General features: G+C 40.0%; 1 protein-coding gene across 1 annotated transcript in view; it reads right to left on the bottom strand.

Moving 5' to 3' along the window:
- ZBTB10 (zinc finger and BTB domain containing 10) overlaps positions 1-12,383 on the bottom strand; it is a 592,770-nt gene that overhangs the window by 469,664 nt on the left and 110,723 nt on the right. The gene's annotated exons all lie outside the window — the stretch shown is intronic.

A 12,383-nucleotide genomic window follows, 5' to 3' on the forward strand; every position in this document is an offset into this window, starting at 1 on the left:
TAAAAATATAAGTGTATTTATTCCCCTTCCTATCGACCGGAGGGCACCTCAATATAGAATTATTTTCTTTAGACCGGAGCACCTCTGGACTTCTATAGATTTATTTATTTTTTTTTGTTTTTCATTGCTTTAATAATAAATGTGAAACAAAAGCCCATAAAAGAATGGTACCCTAGGAGGTCAACTAGTTGACTTATGGGCAAGGCCAGCTCACAGCTGAACTACAGGGTTGAAACGCATGAGTGCTTGTGAAGCATCTAATTACGGTCAGCACGGCTGAAACTTGTTTTACACGAAAGATGTTACCGTGTTAAGTATGTCATTGTTGCAGATGGACTCTGCTTTCAACCTTCTACCACCAAAATGTGGGCTACATCTTACAATGTTAACATGCCTCTGAGGTATACCACATTACAAGAAGCATTCCACTTTTTGGGTCCTGAAGTCCATGTACCTCAAAGTTCCACATAGAAAAGGTCTGTCATACATTCAGTGCTAGGAATTTTTTAAACTAATATTCAGGATAAATAGTAATGAACCACAAGTCTAAAGTACCACATTTTAACCACCCAAAGAGCTTCCAAGTTTAAGTTTTTACAAGCTGTCAGTAGATGTTTCACATTATGCGAGGTATTTCATCACATGTTTAAATCCCTTTTCTTCATATTTAAAAATTTATTTTTTGATGAAGTAATGCAATTCAATGTTGTTGTTTGGCTTTCGGCTTTTCCCGGTTAGGGGTCGCCACAGCGTAACTCCGGACTGCTAATGATTGGCAATAGATTTTCACGAACGCCGAATTGCCAGCTCGACGTCCAACCTTCAACGAAGGCACACCCATTTAAGCATATCTTTCGAATGCCATCCAACCGCGGGGAGGACATGCAGACTCCACAAAGAAGGCACTCCCCGCACTCCAGCCAAGAATCGAACGGGAGGACCTCTTGCTGTGAAGCAACAATGCTACTGCTGCACCACTGCGGCACTGATTAATGCAATTCAATATTATTCAGTATTTACCTTGGGTATTTGTTACAAAAAAGTCATAACAAATACGTGCAAGACCCCAATTCAGTGTGGAGCATGGAATTTTTAAGACACAAAGTGAGGCACATTCCTCATAATGAAATACAGTTGATAGGTATGAACAGAATATATGGTTAAATAAGCTCAGTAATTTGTAGGCGTTTTTTTTCTTTGTAAAATTCTTGTAAGAAACATCACAGGGGTTTAGGAATCAGGATGGTCACATATACTAAATTCAATGACCAAATACAGTAAAGAAACTATTAAAAATGGAAACAAATCAGAACGAAAGCGGCGGCACTTGGATAGCAAAATAAAATGATGAGTTTAATCAATGTAAAGTGCTTTTCGTTTGTGTAGCATCCACAAACTTCTTCAGACAAATAACAGATAGCAAGTGCCTTATAAGCACAAGCATCAGCTCAATAAAGCAATTAAACAATAAACTACTAATCAACTTTTAAAGAGGTAATACCATAAAGTACAGTTGTGTACACCTACCATAAATGTAGATGTTGGAGTGTCTTCACTGTTGCAATCATAACTGTAGGGTGCTCCTGCCGGCAGGCAGCCCGAGGTCGGCCAGAATCCCAAAGTCTGGGTCCGGCGTCGGCTGTACAAGCTAGTACCCTGACGTCAGTACGCTTTGGTACATAGCCCTCAGACGACGCCATCTTCTCCAGCCTTTCTTGCCCTAGATGTCAGAAGTCCCCAACAAAACAAGAATGAATCCAGCAAGAAAACACAAATACACTACAAAAAAGGAAAAGGGAGAAAAAAAGAGGGGATAGGAGGGAGGGAAACCCCGACTGCAACAGTGAAGACACTCGAACATCTACATTTATGGTAGGTGTACACAACTGTACTATGTTCTTAGTGTTTCACTGTTGCAGTCATAACTGTGGGATTATGTCGGGACCATCTAGGGTATCTCATACGAATTTATAGTACCTAGTTTTAGACCATTTATTCACTAGTGCATTTTCCTATGGGATGCGTTAAAGTACTGGTGTATGAAAAATGGTGGGCTTGAACTTATGGTTATAATTTTGTCTACACAATCATAAGCTTATGTTTGGGGGTATTTTTGTACTCTCTTGGCATTATTTTATGATTTGTTAACTAGTGTTTGAGAATCGACTGGTTTGTGGCTCTTTAATTTGTAAATTGTCCACATTATATCGGATAGATTTTTTGTGATATTTAAGTGATTGTTTGGACTATGTTGATGCCAGATAGTTGGATTTCTATTTTGGTATGGTCCAAAGGCCCTTTAGCTATATGGGAATATAAGGATTTATAATTTTTGATATACAGTATAGGGAAATATTACCCCTATATGGTGTGTCATACATATGGGATTAGATTATGGATATGTAGGTATGATGCTGGATAGAATATCATATAGGTATTTTTTATGCCTTTTGATTTCTATGGTATTTAAAAATTATTTCTTAATATTGGTATAATACACTATTATCAGTCTTATTATAAATATTAGGATACAAGACTGTGTTTTTTTCATAGATACCAATATTTTGAATCTTTTGCATTACCTATATTCAGTTGTTTATTTTGTTAAATACTCATACTCTGTTCTTATAAACTATCAGATAGGAGTTGTTATTTGAGTTTGAGTTTGAACTGTACCTATTTATCAGTCATTTGGTTATTGTGATATAAGACTATCTTTTTCAATTAGACATTTATATTTTGAACACCTTTTGTATTATTTACATTCTGCAGGTTTGAGATTGTTTATCTTGCTAATGTTTAGACTATGTTCCTAAAAACAATTTGATTGGATTTGTCATGCAATTTTTGAACTGAATCTACTCATTAGTTATTATTATTATTCATCTATTGGCCATTTTTTAGGTCCCAATAAGGTTCTTTATTTACCTTGGATTTTGTGTCATTTGGTCAACATTGGTTAGCTGGACTTAGTGTAGTTGGTGTTTCCCTGAGTTACTGGTATTCGTACACGTAATAGATTCCATTATAATTGGATACAATTTATTCCTGCCTGTTTTTGGCAGAAGTTATTTGAGGTTTTTTCCAGTTTTGGCACCACGTTCTTTCCCTTTTTGGTTTTGCTGGGACAGTTATGAATCTGGACAGTATATTGCAGGGTATGTGTGCTGATAGAGAAGATATCCAGGTCTTTGGACTGGAATCGATCTCAAGCAACAGTTCTATGGATCAACAGACCACTCCTTCTAGTGATGGATGCCAATTTGCATTTTGTAATTTGGAAAAAGCCCTTAAGGGGCTGAGAGCAAATATTTGGCATCTACGCCTTTTTAAGGCTTATTTACATAAAAAATTAGTACCACGTGGACTTAGAATTAAGCTAAAGCCCATGGTCAGCAGATCTGAAGAGAGGCTGACCAATGAGTGGTTTGAGGCAGTTCAAGAGGGATCCATGAAGTTTGTACAAATATTGACAGATTATTATGAAAGGACAATAGACTCAAATATTGTTGAGATTAAAGAGTTAAGCAGTATTTGTAAACAATTTGAATCCAACACTAATTATGGTACGTTGGTTGCCAATTTATCAAAAGAATTGACCCAGTATGACAAATTGACGAAAGAGAGAAAAGTTAAAAAATTTCATAGGGACGTTAATGATTATGCTAGGGGACGTCCCTTTGAGCTTCAGAAATCAGTGAGATTCAAAGATATGTCTGTGGGTAAGAGTGGTGCCAGAACTAGGAAACGACCTAGACCTATTCTTAAAAATAGGGAACAGACATATACCAGCACCTCGGGTGATGAGTCTTCCCCCACTGATAGTGAGGGGATTACCTCTGACCTCTCACCTTATAAAAAAAGAAGTAATATACCTACCCCTTTTGGGGTAAGAAACAACGACGCGGGGGGAGGAAACACCTTAATAGGTTCAGATCTGGAATCAATGGATGGAATAGTGCAAGCTCTTCTAAAATAGATGTAACTACTACTTTTCAAAATGTGCTTAATCTGTCTAAGGTTGAATTAACATTGGAACAAGAAAAAATACTGAATAAAGGTTTAGGGTTTGTACCCGGATTTTTTTGTGATCAATATCAAACTGTAAATGATATTTTGGAATTTTGCCGTCGTTTAAACCTTAAGATATTTTTTTCAGATCAGACAAATAATACAGCTCAAAGATCTACTGAATTTAGGTTTCTCAAATCTACATTTCTACCTCCTGCTAATATGCATGTTACAGCCTTTCAACAGGCAGTACTTGGGGATTTACATTTTCCGCCATATGGCTTCAACATTATGTCAGACAATATTCAGCATACTGAAAGACAGGCACTTGAGGAATTAAAAAATAACAATGACATTGCCATTGTCAGGGCTGATAAAGGTGGGGCAGTAGTGGTTTTGGATATGGATTATTATACACAGGAAGGATTAAGACAATTATCAGACCATAAATGTTATAGGAAAATGGACACTGATCCGACCACTACTTTTAAAAAGGAGATTGATGAGTTCCTGAGTAGTGCAGTTGAAAATGGTATTTTGTCCAATACTATTGTTAAACATTTGACAGTTAAGGATCCTAATAAACAGATACTTTATCTATTGCCTAAAATACACAAATCCCTGACTTCCCCACCTGGCCGTCCGATTGTGTCTGGTCATGGTTCTTTGACGGAACCACTTTGTGTTTTTGACTGAATATTTAAAACCTTTGTTAACTCAGGTAAGAGCTAGAATTAAGGATACTACACAGTTTTTACAAATCATAGCAGAGATGGAACTTGAACCAAATTGGCTACTTTGTACTTTGGATGTAAAATCCTTATACACTAGTATTCCCCATTGGGCCTTCAAGCATTACAATACTGGCTTGAGAAATCCAACTTATATCGGCCTGGATTTAATACACTTTTGATCTGTATGTGTGAGCATGTTTTGAATAAAATGTATTCTTTTTCAAGGTGACTGCTATTGGCAGTTACAAGGCACTGCTATGGGTGCATCTTTGCACCCATATACAGATCTATTCATGGCGATTTAGAAGAATACTTAATTTATGATACATCTCACAATATTTACATCAGAGAAATAGATATCTGGCTTAGATATCTTGATGATTGTTGGATGGTGTGGCGGGCGGATGCGGAATATCTTAAAGAATTTGTGGACTACCTCAATAGTAACCCTTGGGGCATCGAATTTACTATTAATAGTAGTAGGTCCAATATTGAATTCTTGGATGTTAGTGTATATAGGAAGCCAGATAACACGCTAGGCACAAAAATATATAGGAAATATCCCGAATATAATACACTGCTACATGCCTCGAGCATGCACCCCCGCCACACTTTTCCGGAACATCCCCAAATCTCAATTCTGCCGTATCAAAAGAATTCCAGTCAGGAAGACTATGAGATAGCCAGTTTGGATCTTTTTAATAGATTCTATGATAGAGGGTATGCTGTGTTTGATATCAAATCTGCTAAATATTGGTCAGACAAAAAAACCAGGGACCAGCTTTTACAATATCAGGACCATCATCAAGATAAAAAAGGGGATGAGGTCTTGAGATTGGTTACTACATATGGCAGGAATAATCAGGTTATTAGAGGAGTAGTGGAGAGAAATTGGAATATCTTGATGGCTAATGACATTCTTAGACAACACCTTGGGACACGTTGTCAATTTTCTTATAGAAAGGGCAAGACTTTAGGCTCTATGTTTTCACATTTCAAACATCATGGCAGTGGAGGGGCAAGGTATAAACAGCTCACCATTATGGGCAAAGAATTGATTGGCACTTTTCCTTGTGGACATTGTACGTCCTGTTTGGATATTAACAAATCCAAATCTTTCAGTAGTGCCAACACTAGTAAAGTCTATGATTTAAAATTTTTTGGTAATTGCTCGATGAGTTGGGTGATATATCTTGCCACCTGTCAATGCTCTGCATTTTATGTGGGCAAGACCTCTAGGCCTCTTAGAATCAGAATTTGGGAACATAGGAGTAACATTAAAAATAAAAAATCTACTAATGCCCTTTATTTACATACTATGAAACATCCCACGGCAAAATTCAAGTTCACTATTATTGACAGGATTGTTGGTGATAGGAGTCATCAACAAGGTTGGGAAAATATTTTGACACAAAAAGAGAAATACTGGATCATACATTTGGGTGCATTATTCCCGCCAGGTATTAATGATCATCTATAGTACATTTTTTGTGATATATATCCCTGCATTATTATGATAGATATGATCTTATATAATACCAGAATATTATATAACAACTTATCAATGTTATATTTAGGTAGAACTTTTTGCTGTTTATGAAACATATCAGCAATTATTTTGCTCTATATATTTATATTTGAGTCTGACAATGTGATTGATATTCCTGTATATTTTATTTTTATTTTTATTTCAATTTTTATTTTTGATTTAGGTCTACATATATTATTTTTGATGTATACATGTATGTCATTGTGCAAGGCCCATATTTGTTTATATAATAATTGTTTTTTTTCACAATATGGGGTGCTGGTCCCATTCAATATTAAGAACTTGTGTTTGAATTTTGATTGGTTTATTGTGTTGACTGACACTATAAAAGGGAATCAGATGTTGTGTTTGGCTTTTTTCACATTTTTCAGCTCCACTGAAGAAGGGTAACCGAAACCGGTTTGGAGCAGGATATATTCTTATATCCTATGTACATTCTTCAATAAAATGTTTTTGGAACAGAACCTGCTGGCCGTTGTGTAATTTGCGTAGTTTGGTTGGCCGTGCATCGCTCCACGTGAGAGGTTTGGTGTGTTTGGAATCCCAAAGCAGTGTAAAAGGGGAGGAGGCTTTAGATAGAGGCAAGAATACCCTGCAAGACAGCAGAGGCAAAGCCTGCCCTGGTCTTAGAAAACAGGGGGAGATTGTAGTGCTTGGAAAAAGTATGCACAGAACTCCAAGTGGCAGCTTCCAAGATATCCTTGGTAGGGACTCCTCTGAGGAAAGCTGTAGAAGTGGCAGCTGCTCTAGTAGAATGACTTCTAATGGTACCTGGAAACCGTTTCCCATGATGAGTGTAACAAAATCTGATTCCATAAGCAATCCATTTGGAAATAGTTTGTTTAGAAATAGGTTTTCCAAGAGAACTGGAGGCAAAAGAAAAACAATTGATTAGACTTTCTGAACTCTTTAGTCTTGTCCAGGTAAAATCGTAACTGTCTGTGCACATCTAATGAATGCAAAATCCTTTCCCCTTTATTTTGAGGATTTGGAAAGAAAGTAGGAAGGTGAATTGTCTGATTTAAAGCCACTTTCGAAATCACCTTAGGCATGAAAGTAGGATTGGTCCTCAGGGATACTCTGTCCTGATGGAAAATAAGGTATGGTTCCACAGCCATGAGAGCTTGCAACTCTGAGACCCTTCTGGCAGAGGTCAAAGCTAATAAAAAAACAGTCTTCCAAGATAAAAACTTAATATCTGAAGATGCAGCAGGCTCAAAAGGAGGCAAAGTAAGTTTTTCTAAAACATAATTAAGATCCCAGGCAGGGATAAGAGGGGTCCTGGGAGGCCGCAAATTTTTAGCCCCTCTCAAGAATTGCTTCACCAAAGGATGAGAAAAAACAGGAGGATCAGAACTGAAATGCATGAAATAGCAGAAGCATGAACCTTAATGAAAGAAAAGGAAAGTCCTTTAGATAAAAGTTCAGAAAGGTAAAGCAAAATAGAAGAGAGATCAGGTACCAGAGGATCCGAGCCTCGGTCCTGCATCCAAATACAAAACCTCTTCCATTTAGAGGCATAGGATTTCCTAGTGCTAGGCCGTCTAGCTTCCAAAAGAACATCCAAAACTTGTTTGGGAAGACTAGAGGAAATCAAATTCCTTTGAAGAGCCAAGCTGCCAGGCAAAGGGTCTTGAGATTGGAATGTAGTAACTGACCCTGATGCTGGGACAAAAGAGAAGGGTTCAGAGGGAGAATCCAAGGAGGCCCCAAGAACAGGTGCTTTAAAGTTGGATACCAAAACTGTCGAGGCCAATTTGGAGCAATCAAGATGAGGAACTTGGACTTGTCCTGTTTTATCTTCAGTAATACCCGAGGTAGTAGAGGAAGAGGAGGGAAGGCATACGCCGAAAGGCTTCTCCAGCTGAAGGACAGGGCATCCACTCTCCAAGCTGTTTTGTGGAAGGACCTGGTGCAAAAGCGAGGCAGCTGATGATTGAGATGGGATGCAAACAGATCTATCTGGGGACATCCCCAAACTGCAGTAATCCTGTTGAATAAGTTGGTGTCTAGCATCCATTCGTGAGGATCTGAAATGTTTCTGCTCAGGCTGTCTGCTAAGAGATTCTGTTTCCCTGGAATGAATTGAGCCTGGAGATGTAGATTCAAATTTAGAGCTGTGTCCCATAAAGCCATAGCTAGTCTGCAAAGGGGTACGAATGAGAACCCCTGCTTGTTGATGTACCACATGACCGTGGTGTTGTCTGTCAATTAGCAGAGGCCCTGGTTGCAAAAGGTTCTTGAAGGCTAGAAGGGCATTTTGAACTGCCAACATTTCCTTCAGATTGATGTGCCAGTGAAGATGGTCCTTTGTCCAGGTTTCCCTGCTGGCAATTGTCTAGAAAGTGTGCTCCCCAAGCATAATCCGAGGCGTCCGTGGTTAGGATTTGAGTAGGTTGAGGAAGACGAAAAGGCTTTCCTTCGTTTAAAGCGCATACCCTGGACCACCAGAGGAACTCCCTCTGAAGGCAGGGGATCAGAGGAATCAGAATATCCAGATCGTGGTAATGCTGTGACCATACACTTTTCAGATACCATTGAAGCTTTCTCATATGAAGCCTTGCGTTTGGAATCAACAGAATGCAGGAAGCCATGTAGCCCAGAGCCTGCAGGAATTTCCTTGCAGTGAGCTGAGATAGAGTTGCTAAGGTGCTGAAAGTAGAAGCCAGCTGAGTTTGTTTTTCTGCAGTGAGGAAGGCCCTTTGTAAGGTTGTATTTAAGAGGGCTCCCAAGAATACCATTTGTTGAGAAGGGATCAAATGTGACTTTTGTGTTCACTGAGAATCCCAGTAGGAGGAGAAGACGTTGAACAAAGTCCAGATGTTGAAGCAGAAGATCTTTGCTGTCTGCCTGAATAAGGCAGTCGTCCAAATAGGGGTAAATCGGGATCCCCTGAAGTCTGCAGTAAGCCACTACTGGTGCCAGGCACTTGGTAAAGACTCTGGGCGCAGTAGATAAACTAAAGGGCAGTACAGAGAATTGAAAGTGCCTCGAACCTGCCTTGAACCTGAGGAATTTCCTGCGTTCCTGCCTGATGGGAATATGTAAATAGGCTTCCTTTAAGTCCAGTGTCACCATCCAGGCGTCCAGAGAGAGCATTGGAATTAGTTGCTGCAGAGTAAGCATCTTGAATTTTGGAATTTCCAAAAAGGTGTTTAACACAGAAAGGTCCAGAATAGGTCTCCATGAGTTTTGTTTTCTGGGAACCAGAAACAGTCTTGAATAAAAACCTTTTCCCATCTCCGAGAGTGGAACAGGCTCTATGGCTCTCATGGCCAGAAGAGCATCCACTTGAGTTAAGGCCTCTGACCATTGATGTTTTGGCAGATCTGGCCAACCGTGAGCCCTTGGCAAAGTGTGAAAGTGGAATTTGTAACCTTTTAAAATCACGTCCAATACCCATCTGTCCTGGGTAATAATGAGTCCAATTTCTGTAAAAAAGAGACAGTTTTCCTCCGAGAAGGGCATCCAGGTGAAGGGGTCCTGTAGCCCAACCGAGAGAGTCATTGAGTTTGCTTTCTTTGAGATTGGGATCTGTCGTCTCCCCTTCTAGGTGAAGAAGCAGTCCATTGTCTAGATCTGTAAGAGGCCTGACCTTGACCACGACCTCTGGAGCACCTATATCTTCCCCTTTGAGGCCTGTCAGACGTGGGAAAGGACCAATTTTTAGAGGGCCAATTCCTGGAAAATCTAGGAGGCTGAACTTGCAAGAAATCTTTTACAGTCTGCATAGACTTCGCCTTTTCTTCCATCTTTTTAATAACTTCCTCAGCCTTGGATCCAAAAAGAACATCATGTTGAACAGGGGCATCTAATAACTTAGCCTTAACCTGTTCAGGTAAACTTTGTTCACGGCCAGGCATGTCTCCTGATAACAGTACCAGAGGCTGCAGCCCTGCAAGAAGCATCCAAAGCATCAAAACCACAATGTAAACTATGCTTGTTCACTTGTTCAGTAGCATGCAAGACATCCTGAAGTTCCTTATCCTCTGCACAAGCAGGAAGGGAAGCAAGCTTTTGCTTTAAAACAGACAAAAGAAATTGTTGATACTTAAACATATGAAACTGGCAATTTAAAGCCCTTACAGACAGGGTAGCAGAAGTATATACCTTTTTTCCCCACCTGTCTAAAGCACGAGAATCCTTCTCAGAGGGAATAGGATTTTTAGAAGTAGCAACCTTAGCAGCCTTAGAGCCCTGAGAAATAGTTTCAGGATCCGCAGAAGGGTTTTTAAATAAAAACAAGTGAGAGTCAGGAACCCTATAGAATCTATCAGGCTTAGAAGGAGCAGGAAGCATGGAATCAGGATTCAAATTAGCCTCAGAAAAAGCATCATCTACAATGTCCAAAACAGGAGGGATAGCTAAAGGCCTATGCTGAGGAAGAAGAAGAAATTCCCTAAGCCTCTTCTTGGAAGCAGAATACTCCTGTCCTTCCCAATGAAAATGTTCCCTCATCTCATGCAAGGTTTCCCCAAAAGAAAAATCCTGAGGCGGAGAGGCCGAGGGTAGAGTCCTCAGCATCCGAATCCTCATAAGGAGGAAAGGAATAGTCCTGATCTGAGGAAGAAACAGAAGATACAGAAGCCTGGTCAGAGGAATCCAGAGTAACATCCTGTCGAGGCCTTTTCTCAGGAGGGGGGTGAGAACCCCTAATCATTGTAAGCAAATCTTCAGCCATCTTTAATAATTGCTTTTGTGTCCTGGGAGTGGATTCAGAAGCAGCTTTAGACTTAACAGGAGTCTTTGTCTTTGCCTTTGAAATAGTGATGTGAGTAGGCCTGAAAACCCCCTCAGAAACCGGTACCTGCACAGCGGTTCCGGACCCATCTGAAGGAGCGATGTCCGAAGGTCCTGCAGCAGTTAAAATAGTGGGCCTTGATGGCTCCCCATGGGAGTCCGTATCGGCCATCGGTTCAGAAGTGGCGGACGACAGGGGCTGCAAAAGCGCCTCACTGACGACAACCGAACCGGACGCTGGCTCCAGCTGCAACGAGTCCTGTTTGGACCTCGGAGGCCTGTCTTTGTCTTTGCGCTTCTTTTGAATTCCGGTAGTGTCCGACGACATTCTATAATTGAAGCGTCTGCCAAAATAAATTAAAGCCCAATCGTACTTGCGCTTGATAGTACGAGAGTTGAACCTGGCACAGAACCGACAACAAGAAACGTCGTGGTCAGGGCCTAAGCAAGGTAGACAGTAAGAGTGGAAATCTTTATGATACAATTATTAACTTTTTCTGACATCGGAGGAACAAGAAAAAGATTCCCCAACGGGGTACTTAGCTTTGAGAAGAGAAGTAAGAACTTCGGACCGACAACAACAAAATACGCTGTTCGAAAATCGCCAGCCAACGACTTGTGAGCTGCTTTCCACCGCACGGCAAGAAAGACTGGAAAAGATGGCGTCGGCTGAGGGCTATGTACCAAAGCGTACTGACGTCAGGGTACTAGCTTGTACAGCCGACGCCGGACCCAGACTTTGGGATTCTGGCCGACCTCGGGCTGCCTGCCGGCAGGAGCACCCTACAGTTATGACTGCAACAGTGAAACACGAAGAACATCTACAAAACTACCTACAGTGCAAACTATTTTATATTATACCTCCTACATAAAACCTAAAACAAGCAATAGCATAACAGTAAAATCAAGAAAGTAAAAATGTTAAGACAACAATACTAAAATGAAATTAAAAGTGTAATTAACTTCAAACAAGTTCATCTTATTAAACTTTTAATCTTCAAAATACTGCTAATAAAGCAGTTTTCGTTTAAGCCAGGGGCATTGTATGCATTTAATCTAATCTGCCAGATAAGTTCAAGCTCTTCCAATTTTAAGCAAGTTGGACCCCCCCCCCTTTTTTTCTCAGTGATCTGATCCATCACCATAAATTTAAAAGAATGGTCTGGGTGGCAAAAAACATGTTTCGCCAAGGCATTGTCATGTTTATTTTTTCTACAAATGGCTGGGCCATTCCAAAAAAAGTTGGGTCTTACCATAACGTTCCATCTGTGTTGTACATCTTTATTCATTCATTACAGATAGGACTTCGGTTTCCTCCTCAGAACAGACATTTCCAAGCTCACACCAGC

The sequence above is a fragment of the Protopterus annectens genome, chromosome 3.part0 (genome assembly GCF_019279795.1).
Source record: "Protopterus annectens isolate FY-2018-M chromosome 3.part0, PAN1.0, whole genome shotgun sequence".
Classification (NCBI taxonomy): domain Eukaryota; kingdom Metazoa; phylum Chordata; order Ceratodontiformes; family Protopteridae; genus Protopterus; species Protopterus annectens.